The sequence below is a fragment of the Erpetoichthys calabaricus genome, chromosome 9 (genome assembly GCF_900747795.2).
Source record: "Erpetoichthys calabaricus chromosome 9, fErpCal1.3, whole genome shotgun sequence".
Taxonomy (NCBI): Eukaryota; Metazoa; Chordata; class Cladistia; order Polypteriformes; family Polypteridae; genus Erpetoichthys; species Erpetoichthys calabaricus.
In genome coordinates this window covers 174,610,446-174,622,467 of record NC_041402.2, presented here as the reverse complement: position 1 = coordinate 174,622,467, position 12,022 = coordinate 174,610,446, and the positions used below count along the sequence as shown (strand labels likewise).

Below are 12,022 nucleotides of genomic sequence, written 5' to 3'. Positions count from 1 at the left end.
CCATTATATAGTGCCTTTCATATCTCTATTTATAATAAATGAATATGAAAGGCACTATATAATGGATGAATATGAAAGGAACTTTATAATAAATGAATATGAAAGGCACTATACAAAGTTCCTTTCATATTCATCCATTATATAGTGCCTTTCATATCTTTATTTGTATAGTGCCTTTCATATTCATCTATTATAAAGTTCCTTTCATATTCATCCATTATATAGTGCCTTTCATATCTCTATCTATCTATCTATCTATCTATCTATCTATAGTGCCTTTCATATCTCTATCTATCTCTGTATAGTGCCTTTCATATTCATCTATTATAAAGTGCCTTTCATATTCATCTATTATAAAGTGCCTTTCATATTTATCCATTATATAGTGCCTTTCATATCTCTATCTATCTGTACAGTGCCTTTCATATCCATCCATTATATAGTGCCTTTCATATCCATCTGTCTATTCTATTTGCAGTAGTACTTGCTATAGAAGCTAACATAACATTCTCATTTATTTATCTTGTTCAGGTACACAGGAGGCCACAGCCTATCCTGGCATCACTTGGCTCAAAACAGGAGCCAACCCTGAACAGGGCACCAGTCCATGACAGGCCCATTTAGAGTCACCAGCTAACCGGACCCCCTCGCTCGAGCACAAGAGAGCCACGCAGGGATGGCAGAGGCCGAAGTCAACGAGCTGAAGGACTGCAGGCGTTCCTGACCATGGGAACTGTTGCCTAGCGACAAAAGATGCAGCTTGCGGTCAAGGGGCTTGGCTACGAGGCAGCCTGCATCACGTCTGCTGGCACTGTATACATTATGTGGGGGTCTGTACTACATGCAGCAGGAAGCAGCACATGTCAAAGGTGGCTTAGTTGTAGCACCTACTGTATCTTTATAGGACCTTTTATAAAGAAACAGGCAAAGCCATTGTAGCACCCCGATTCCAGGGTCAGGTGACCTTTACGGAGCACCCATCGCTCAGACGGGACCACAGGTGAGGGTGTAGACTGACCAGTAAGCTGACTTAGCTGCCACTTCACCACTATGCTCTGGTGCCATTGCCGCTGTCTCACTCCTCTATCCTCACTTCCTTTCAAGACCCCCAAGAACCTCAAGCTGCTCCCCTTAGGTACTCACTGCCACCTTTGCTGCCAATTCATTCATTTATCGTATATTTTAGAGGCAACCTTACATCTTGGCATAGCTGCCCTTTACAAGACTCTCCCTGGTCTGATGCCAGTCACCACAAGCAGAAGGTGCCAATGATGTCACCGGGTGATCATTTTCAACAGCCTCTCCATTGTTTGCTTATGCTGAGCTCAGCACCCAAAAGCCTCCTGCGGCACACAAAGCCAGCAAGGCATCCCCGGTGCTGCATGCTGCCCAGCATTCACCCGCTGTCACGGTCACAGGACGAGGGACACGGGGCAGGCTGGCTTCATGAGGGCAGGTCACATGGCCAGCAAGGACTTCTTAATGTGGATGGCAAAACAAAATGGGAAACATTAATTGCAGAAGAGCACTGCCCACCGGGAAAGGGGGCATGGCCATCAGTGTTACACAAAAGCCCACCAACTACAGGAATGGAGAACAGCAGGAAGGTGAGGCACGAAGAAGAGACAGAGATGGACACAACACCGGGCGTCATAGGGCGTCTGTGGGCAATGCCAGTATATCTATTATATAGTGCCTTTCATATGCATCTATTGTATAGTGCCTTTTATGTCTATCAGTGATATAGTGCCTTTCATATCTAATTATTATATAGCACCTTTCATATCCATCTATTAAATAGCGCCTTTCATATGCATCTATTATATAGTGCCTTTTATGTCTATCCATGATATAGTGCATTTCATATCCATCTATGATATAGTGCCTTTCATATCCATCTATTATCCATCCATCCATGCTATAGCACCTTTTATATCCATTTATGATAGAGCGCCTTTCATATCCATCTATCATATAGCACCTTCTGTCTATCTATGATATAGCGCCTTTTATATCCATTTATGATAGAGCGCCTTTCATATCCATCTATCATATAGCACCTGTTTATCTATGATATAGCACCTTTTCTGTCTATGATATAGTGCCTTTCATATCATCTATTATATAACACCTTTCATATCCATCTAACATATAGCATCTTTCTGTATATCTATGATATAGTGCCTTTCATATCCATCTATTATATAGCGCCTTTTCTGTCTATCTATGATATAGTGCCTTTCATATCCATCTATCTATTTCATTTGCAGTAGTACCTGCTAGGAAAGCTAACATAAGATTATATCTGTGGGCAATGCCAGTATTATAGCAGTGTAGGGTCGCCTTTACAGTCATACCCGTGTCAGCATATGCCAGATTGTGGACAGTGCCAGGCTGTGTTTTGTGGACATATGTGACTGAGTCTTAGGATGGCACGTCAGTATATGTGCATATGCCCAACAAGTGACATCCTGGGGTTGGGCCAAAATCCAGATGTTAACTAGAAGTCATACTGGCACAATACTTACAGGCATGTATACGAGCGTGGCAGGGAATTGGTGAATGAGCAGTGTACATGTGTAAAGAGCTTCCAGTGTGAGATATCTAAAGAGGAAGGAGAGTGAACACGCGAGACTGTGTACAGTACTAGTAGTTAACAGAGTGCCGAGAAGTTGTGCCTTGTGTCTGTACACGTGTACACATGTGTGCATACGGCACATGCCAGGCTGTGAGTAGGTAGTCTGCCAGACTGAGCCATGTCAAAACTGGAAAGGGCACACATGACTGAGCGCTGGCAGTTACTGTCATGTGTACAGAGAACCTCTGACTTGTGTGTGTACATACTGTACGTGTCAGGGAGTTTGTGAGCATCTATACCTGGACAAAAAAAAGTGGGAAGTGCACAAGTGACAGCGTACTGGACATGGCACTGGTGATTGTTACTTTAAGCACTTTGAGCCACACCATTTGTATGAAAATGTGCTATACACATACATAAAGGTTGTTGTTGTCACTTGTACAGAGGGTAGTGAAATTCTTACTTGCTGGTCTTCCCAGCATGCAACATAATAATAAATAATAATAATACATTTTATTTATATAGCGCCTTTACCACGCTCAAGGCGCTTTGTCACCAGTCTACGGTGCCATGCTCAATAAAAAACATACTAAACACTCACAGCAAAGTTCTTCCCAAAGTCAAATCAATAATGTGTGTGTGTGTGTGTGTTTAAGTACCCAACAGTGAGAGACAATGAGTTAGAGCAGGTATGCCTACTCATAGTTGAGTGCCCACAGCAGTGGGTATAACAGGCCCACAAGAATTTCTCCTTAGTGTGTGTGTTAGAGAGGACAGCCATACTGGCACCTGACGTGTGTGTGAGTACATATCAGAGATACCTGTGTGTACATGTAGAGGTACATGAATGTCTGCCAAACATGCCAGTGTGTGCCAAACGGGCATGCATTCCCACCACAGTGTATGCGTAGCAGACACGCCATGAGTGTTTCAGAGAATGTGCCACAGGGACCTGCCAGAGAAGGCAGGTAAAGCCCACCAGTGTGGCCAGAGTGTGTGTGTGTGTGTGTGTGTGTCAGAGCAAGCTAGTATACCCCATCATATAACACAGCTCTGGGTCTGATAGTAGGCACTGGAGGGACAGGCAATAATGGCACACAATGAGTGCATTTGAGTATGTGGGTTTGTGCTTGAATGTCTGCCCACATCAGAGTGTGCCAAGCGGGCATGCAGCACCTGCCACTGCATCTGTGAAAAAGACCCACAAGTAGACCCTATGAGTGAGCGTCTGAGATGGTATACAGCGCTGCACCTGTGTATGTCTTACTGCAGCTGGGTGGCTGCTGGTGTATGTTGATGTGGCCACGCCAATGTGGGCTCAATGGGCATGCATATCTGGCACCGTGTGTCTTTAACAGACTATGGGCAGGATGGCATGTAATACAGGAGTGTGGACACAAGGGGGCGTCACAGCCTCCAAACCCCAGACCTCAACTACCCAGGCACAAGTCCTGGGTTCAACTAGACCTTTTCATGGGCGTCTTCATGCCAATCATGTCCTTTCACTCTTCCTCCTCCATTCCTCGCCAGGTGAGTTTTGTCCTCCTCCTCTCCCAAGTCCAGCTCCCCTGGGTGAGGCAGAGTGGCTCCTTCTTTGCCGGACCCCTAAGGATTTCCAGGGGCACATCCGGGTGAGGCAGAACCTCCTTCTGTCAGCATCCACCCAACGGGGGGGAGGGGAGGGGGGACACATGGCCCCAGGGGTCAGTCTCTCCCTGTCCTTCTGCTATCTGGGCCTCTCGGCAAGAAAAGGGGACAGTGGCCTTCCTGGCCATGATGTCCATCCATCTGCTCTGTCCATCCAGAGAAGAGCAGTGACGACCGATCCTTTCAACTTGGGGACTCCATCCAATATGATGACCTCCTAGCCAGCTATGGAAATGCCATTCACTATCAGCCAGGATGCCAGTCAGTCAGGAGGCACATATATGAGAACATTTAACAAATACAGTGGGCTCTTGTTAGCATCTGCCAGAGGGGACACCTGTGTGTCAGTGGTGTAGCTGGGGGGGGCAAGGGGGGACATCTGTCCCTGGGCGCAGCATCCAGTGGGCGCCGAATTGATGTTCCCCACTGCATTTTGGCAAACAGGACGGGGCGCAAAATCTTCAGTTGTCCCTGGGCACTGAAAACCCTAGCTACGCCTCTGCTGTGTGTACTTCATGTATGTGTGGTAAACAGGCAAGTAAAGCCCCACCAGTGTGGGCACACATACCTGCTCCAAGGATGTATAGTATACCATATCAAAGTTGGAGTCAGAGGGCACAGCATACCTGCCCTGGGTGATTCACGTTGCAGACACAGAATGACTCCATGTGAGTACATGTGACACTGGCGTGTATGTGTCCATATCTCTAAAGGTGAGCCACATAGGCAAGCAATGCCACACTGGTGTGGGCACACATACCCATTTCAAGGATTCATGTACAGTTTACCATATCAAACTTGATGTCAAAGGGCACAGCAAACCTGACCTGGCACATGTATCAGAGACACCATGGCTCCATGTGAGTGTATGTCAGGCACATGTGAATGGGGCCAGGAATGCCCGAACCGTGTGCCCCTTTGAGTGTGTGCCATACCCACATCTCCCATGTGACTGCGTGTCAAAGGCCAATCAGTGACTTCGTGCCTAGCAGAAGGGACAGTGACATTTGTGTCTGTGAAAGCGGACGGCTATGCCCATACCTGCTATTAAAGCTCATTTACCACGGCTAGCGACTGCCCACATGTACCCTTTAAATCTGCCCAAACCAAACATTTCACCACCACAATGACTTTCTTAAAAGTTATTCTGAAACCCACCAGGCCATACATGGTAGATGCAATATTGCTGATCGGATTCCCATCAGGGTCCCAGGTCTGCCATTTCAACGCCAATCTCAGTGAAACCCTCAGACTGGCATGCAGTTGCCAGGGTGTGAACAGTACACCAGCTGCAATTTTTTTTTTTAGTGCCAGGGTCCAGGCCTAGTAGCGCGCCCGGCCGAGTCAGTGACCACAGAGTGACTGAGCCTTCATCTCCCCCCTCCTCCGCCGCCGTCGCTCTCTTACCAGGCAAGCTTGAAGCCCTTCATTAGTGCAGGAAGGGTCCGGCTGCAGCTGCTGCATCCTCTCCCCATTCAAGATGGCCAGGCATCCCATGACATGTCGGGTGGGAGTGACGGCAGGTAAATCCCAACTGGCCCTGGTACCCCATGCGAAGGGTCGCATCAAAGCTGGAGGGGGATGGGGGGGTTGGAGGGGGGCTGCTGGTGCTAGCGGTGGGTGCCGCGTTTAGCCGTGGCTCCCTGATGGCAGCGGCCTCGCCTCGTTCCCCTGCTGGCGCACCGCTAGATCTGCGCACACGTCCACAGCCCTGCAGCAGCTGCTCGTCTGAGCGCCTTCTCTCCACCGGCGCGCACTGAGCATGCTCGGCTGGCAACGCGTGCGCGCGCTCGCGCACACGCACACACGGACAGACACACGCGCACGCGCTAGCTTGCTCGCTCGGCTGTCCCGGCTTCCGCTGCCGCATTGAGCATACCAAAGAGCCAGCCGTCAGACATCATGATCACACACGCGCCCTCCGGCCCTCGCAGGCCTTTTCTCTTTTGTTTGTGTGTCCATTTGGTCAAAACGGGGGGGGGGCGGGGGACTTCTGGGGAGCGCTAACGTGGGCGGAGACAGACAGTGAGAGAGAGAGAAAGAGGGAGACTCGTGTCAGCTTCAATTAGCCAAGGCAGATGGGACTTTAATCTCTTAATACACAAGCCAGTGGGGTCAGAGGGGCCGCCGTGTCCATCACATCTTTTATAATCTGGTGAGCTCAAGGGGTCCATATACAGTAGCTGAAACTTCACTGGGTGCTCAGGGCGCTAAGAAGCCATTTGGACTAGTCTAGATTGTCCTGTGCCCGGTCCATCTGGGGAGGTCTGGCGGCCATGTCCGACTTCAACAGTGTGCCCACACTGCCCCCATACCACCGAATTTCCATTTGGGTCAGCAGCCTAGTTCTGTCCTAAAGCAGTCCACCCACGTCTCATAGGTCACTGTAAGAGATTTGTATAAGACCACTTAGATATGCGGATCCACCTCCCCACGAGTTCCTATTATAAAGCCCCTCATTTAGCGCCTTTCGTCTTTGATATAGCGCCCCACTTTAACATTAGCAAGAATAAATACAACTGAATTTTACAGATGGGTCAACAACTTAAAGGTCACTCTATGTGTGGACAGACCTGGTAGCCCTAGGGTTCAGTGGGAGATTATCAGGTGGACCTTGTAATGGATAAGGCACTGGACACCTGATAATTTCCTCATGGCGAGGCAGGCATGTGACTACACCCTGGTACCCGCTGGTTCTTAAAACACAAAAATTAAGTCAGCAGCAGAGGAACACGTCTTAGAGCGTGTGGACCAGAGGGGGCGCTCTAGCTCCCCAAACCCGACATAGACAGGCTCAGACACTGGTATAAAAAGCACTAAAGAGTTTTATATTTGTGGGAAACGCTTCCCCTGTAAATGTTCCTCACCACACCACCACAAGTACAATCACAGAATGAAACACACAGCAATCAACACTCCAACTTCTTCTCACTCTTTCTCTCTCTGTGCCTCCTCCGCTCCCAACTCTGGCTCCTGGGATGATGTCAGTGGGCTTCTTTTATCCTACACCCAGGAGTACTTCCAGTGGGCAGTTGGCATGGTCTGGCAGCACTTCTGGGTGAGGTGGAAACTCAGTGAAGTGAGGGGCTCTGCAGTCCCTTCAGTGCCCCCTTGCAGTAACTCATGAGCCCAACAGCATTGAGTCACCAAACTCCAACTCCCAGCATGGCCTGTGGGAATGTGAGGTACCTCTGTAACCCAGGGGGGCTGCCACTTACCGATGCCCGGTGCACCCTCTCTCCCCTGGTCCTTCCATTATGAAGGCATCTCAGCTGTACACCACAAATGGACCAAGTGGTTGGTTGATGTGAATAGAGATCAGTGGATTGAGACCACTGGTCCCAGTAAGATTTTCCAAGACCTTGAGAGAACACAATTGAGACCAACAGAGTTCAGGTCATGGTGACAACACAGAATGTCCAGGTCAGTGTAAGTGAAGATTACATGAAGGTGTTGCTATTGCCCAATGACCACAAATTGACATGCTTGAGGTTCTCAGTCTGGAGTGACCAGGAGGTCAACATGAAAAGTGAGTGGAGATCAATATGGTGGGAGCTCAGCTCATACTAACCAGCAGTGTGTAGCTCAACACATCCAGGAGATCAGCATCAGTCCACATTACATGACTTTACTGCCCACTGATTTACACATGAGAGGCACTCAGTGGTCACTATGAGGTCACTCATCCTAAACTAGAATCTACATGACAGGAGCCCACCTCTGAATGACAATCGGTCAGTGTTAGATGGGCCAAAGCTCAGACCGCCCAGGAGGTCAGTGCAAGTGTATCTCCACTCAAGGAGAGTGCGTTGACCAGAAATTTAAGTGTCAGAGGCACATAATCAAGACTGACCGAGAGGTCCATGTTAAACCACATTTTTGTGCATTAATGATGGTCAGTAGAACAGGAGATGATCTGAAGGTCTGGAGAGGTGACCAGCAGGTTAATAACTAAGAAGCTTAGTATCAGATGTTATCAAAGGAGCACCTTGGGTCAAAGTCACCGGGAAGTCACATTCACGGGGGATTACATTCAACAGGAATGACCAGGAGGTCAGCATGACAAAAACATATAAAATTATTAATAGGTCACCAGCAAAGGGATGGACATCGGAATGACCAGAAGAACAAAATAAATGAATGACCAGAAATTTAAGCATGAGGTGCAACTTAGATAACTTGTGAGAAAAGTCAGTAGAGATCAATAGGATTTCAGCTAAAAGAGGCCAGCGGTTACACAAATACAGCTCAGAATATCCAGAGGTCAGCAAAAAGAGAAGATCAACAATGACAAATGCTGACCACTCACCAATGACCAGTGCAAAAGTCAGGCAAGCAATGACGCCCAGGATGCCTACATCTTTAAAGAGAAATCTGCAATAATAGGAGCTCAGCTTATAGTGACCACTGGTCAGTGCTAGAGGGCCACAGCTCAGGACATCCAGGTGGTCAGCTAAGAGTGATATACCAATTCAAGCACTTACTCAAGAGTGACCAGGAAGACAAAATGAGATCCTTTAAGTGTAAATTAAATGAAGATTAACATCAAAGAGGGTCAGCTGAGAGTGACCAGTGATTTTAGAAAGGTGCTGCTCAGGGTGTTAAATTATAAGAAGCTTAGAATGAAATGTTACCAAGGAAGCAGCTCAGGTCAAAATGTACAAAAGGTCAGTCCTAGGGGGTGGGAGGTCAGTCAGACTAAACCATATAAAGTGATTAGTGGAGATCAGAATGACCAGATAGACATCAGCAGGGGTTGCCCAGGTCATCAGTTTTGCTCACACAAGACCACCCATCTCAATGCTGGAGTGGCCTGGATGGCCATCAGTGCTGCTGGACATGAGATTTGGGTGGATCTGAATGGACACTGGTCCAGAAATGGCAGGATTGTTTGAGAGCTGGTAGTGATAACATGGTAAGGAAGTAACATGGAGGACATTGTGACCAGGGTCTGGACTCAGAATGACCAGTGCTTGGTCAAGAGTGACCAGGGGGCCACACTGATGAGTCTCAGTGCTGCTGACACATTACTCAGTTATTCTACAGACCTTCAGGCTGAAGGGAATCGTGACACCAGGAGTCCACGTGTGGTGGACAGTTGTGTCCTCAAGGCCTTGTGATTTGGACGCGCTGGTCAGCGGGACTAATGAAAACGGAGGGCTAGTTTGAGATCTGGGGGGTGATAAAAATTAGGTGGGCTGAAATAGAAGGATAGGACCAAAAAACTCTAAAAGTACCACCTCCACCTTTATTGACTAACGCATTTTAACACGGACCACCACAGGGCAGGTGTAACCCAGCAATGCAAAAGATGGCCGGGGCAAGTGTCAGAGGCGGGGTCAGGAGGTGGAGTCCTGAGCTAGACCTAACGAAAGACATCAAGAAGTCCTAAGGATAAACATGAGAGCCATTTGGCTTGAAGTGACATGGAGGACATTGTGGCTGGGCTCAGAATGACCAAGAGGGACCAGGAGCCACTCTGATGATTCTCGCTTCTGCCAGCAAAGATTCAGGCATGACAGGAATCATGAGGCCATGTGTGGTGGACAGTTGTGTCCCTAAGTGCAGTGGACATACGCCTCAAAAAAGCCATGACCAGTGCCAAGCTCCCAGAGTTCTAAAAATGGCTCAGTAACAGAGAGAGTTTTGTCTTCTCCATTCTTTCTTGGTGCAGCCATGGGATTGTTTTTCAGTTGAAGATGACCAGTGCTGCATGAGCATGATGACCAGTTCCAACCAAACCCAAATGAAGGGGACGCAGGAAGAGCCAGGGCCAAGATGGCAAGCCACACTCCTTAGAGAAGAATTGGTCCAACTGCCTTAGCGGAATGTAAAACAGGACAGTGAGGACTTGGCAGTGTGGAGTGGACCAGGTCAAATCTCATGGGCAGCAATGCCAGTCCAGAGGGTCGAGGATGCCATGATGTGGCTGGCCGCTGACCTCCACATGAAGCGTCACTGCATATAGCTTTTGAAAGGACCCATCAATTGTCCTGCTGGCATCTTCAGTGTGGCAGGCTATGCCAACTGCAGGATGCTGATGCTCGTCCCCTCCCACACTCTCTCTCTCTCTCTCTCTGTATCTGTTTTTCTGTAGTGCCGGTGGCTGTGGTCACCCTTTACCTGGTGAAGGAATTCCTGATCATACTTGCATTCTAAGGAGCTTGACGTTTTATATAACGCATTTCAAAAGTAGAATGTGTGCACACATCAAAAATGCAAAGACTGGGCAGTGTATGCTGCAGGCTTATTTATTGGTACTATTGTCAGATGTCCACCTTTAAATAGCGTCTTTCATCCTGATCTGAGGGCACAAAACACGATATTTCAGCACATATCATACATTCAGCACCAGGGCAAGTATGTACTGAAGACTTCTTCCTTCCTGACAGTGTCAGATGTCCGCCTTTATATAGCGCCTTTCACCAGTAGAACTCCTCATTCTAATCTGCGTACACAAAACAGGATATTTCAGCACACATCAAAAATCAAGTAGCAGGGCAGTTTACGCCGCAGACTTCATTGCTGGTGGCATTGCGAGGTGCCCGCTTGCCTCCCATTGCAGGTGTGTGCCAAGTGCATGACCCCCTTTTCATGTCTTTTTACTTTTTTTTTTCCCTGCTGTCCCCTCTCATATGCAGTCAATTAGATGTTGCTTGAGGACCCCATTAAAAGTGGCACTGCCCCCTTATTAATTGGGCCTGAATGAAATTGCCAGTTAATGTACTGTATAAAGGTTGTATTTCTAGTGGACTCCAACATAAGGACCCCCAAAATGAAGGTGCTACAAAACTGTGTGGTGACAAGTGGCCAGAAGTGGGTCACATGACCCTCCCTGTGGTCCTGGCCAAATGCAGCCCAGGAGGTGGTCTGCCCATTTGAGCGCGCTCTCCGAGCGCTAATGTGATCCGACAAGCTTTGTGTTTGTTGCCCATCCGCCACACATAAACCCTTCAGGCGGTGGGCACTGCTAATAACCCAGAAGGTCACATGGGCTGAGATCATCAATGACACGGCAGCATGGGCACTGTGGCAGAATGCTGCCCTTTGCTCTGCCCACCTCTGGTGCCTTACATTGCTGTGTCTTCACAGTGGTCTGTCCATTATTTATGTTTTTTATATTGTGTTTGGACACTAGGGGCGGCACGGTGGAGCAGTGGATAGCGCTGCTGCCTCGCAGTTAGGAGACCTGGGTTTGCTTCCCGGGTCCTCCCTGCGTGGAGTTTGCATGTTCTCCCCGTGTCTGTGTGGGTTTCCTCCGGGCGCTCCGGTTTCCTCCCACAGTCCAAAGACATGCAGGTTAGGTGGATTGGCGATTCTAAATTGGCCCTAGTGTGTGCTTGGTGTGTGGGTGTGTTTGTGTATGTCCTGCGGTGGGTTGGCACCCTGCCCGGGATTGGTTCCTGCCTTGTGCCCTGTGTTGGCTGGGATTGGCTCCAGCAGACCCCCGTGACCCTGTATTCGGATTCAGCGAGTTGGAAAATGGATGGATGGATGGACACTATAGGGCCAATTGAGGGGGACTGGGGGTTCTCTCCTTGAGGGCGAGGGGTCAACCAACAAACCAATAAACAGTGGCAGCAGTTGGCCTGTCAGTTCCCAGTGCTGGGACTCGGCTCACTGCTGCATGTTCTGCTGGTGCTCGTGTGAGGTTCACCAAGGACCATGATAGTCTATGCCAGCAGGCAACTCCACCAGCTGGCACCCTTCAGTGTGTGTGGCTGTTTTGGGGGGTCCACTGCTCCCCATAGCCTAGAATTTGGGATGTGAGGTGAGACAACCGATGGATAAGTCGAT

At 48.7% G+C, this 12,022-nt stretch overlaps 1 protein-coding gene across 8 annotated transcripts in view; it reads right to left on the bottom strand.

The window, feature by feature from the left end:
• Positions 1 to 12,022, bottom strand: part of gramd1ba (GRAM domain containing 1Ba) — a 369,918-nt gene that overhangs the window by 112,841 nt on the left and 245,055 nt on the right. Inside the window, exon 1 of one of the 8 annotated variants that reach the window (XM_051931907.1) lies at positions 5,633 to 5,876. The exons of the other annotated variants lie outside the window; for them this stretch is intronic. The gene's annotated coding sequence lies outside the window, so the exon portion shown is untranslated. Of the gene's footprint in view, positions 1 to 5,632; positions 5,877 to 12,022 lie in introns of those variants that run through there. 8 annotated transcript variants of the gene reach the window in all.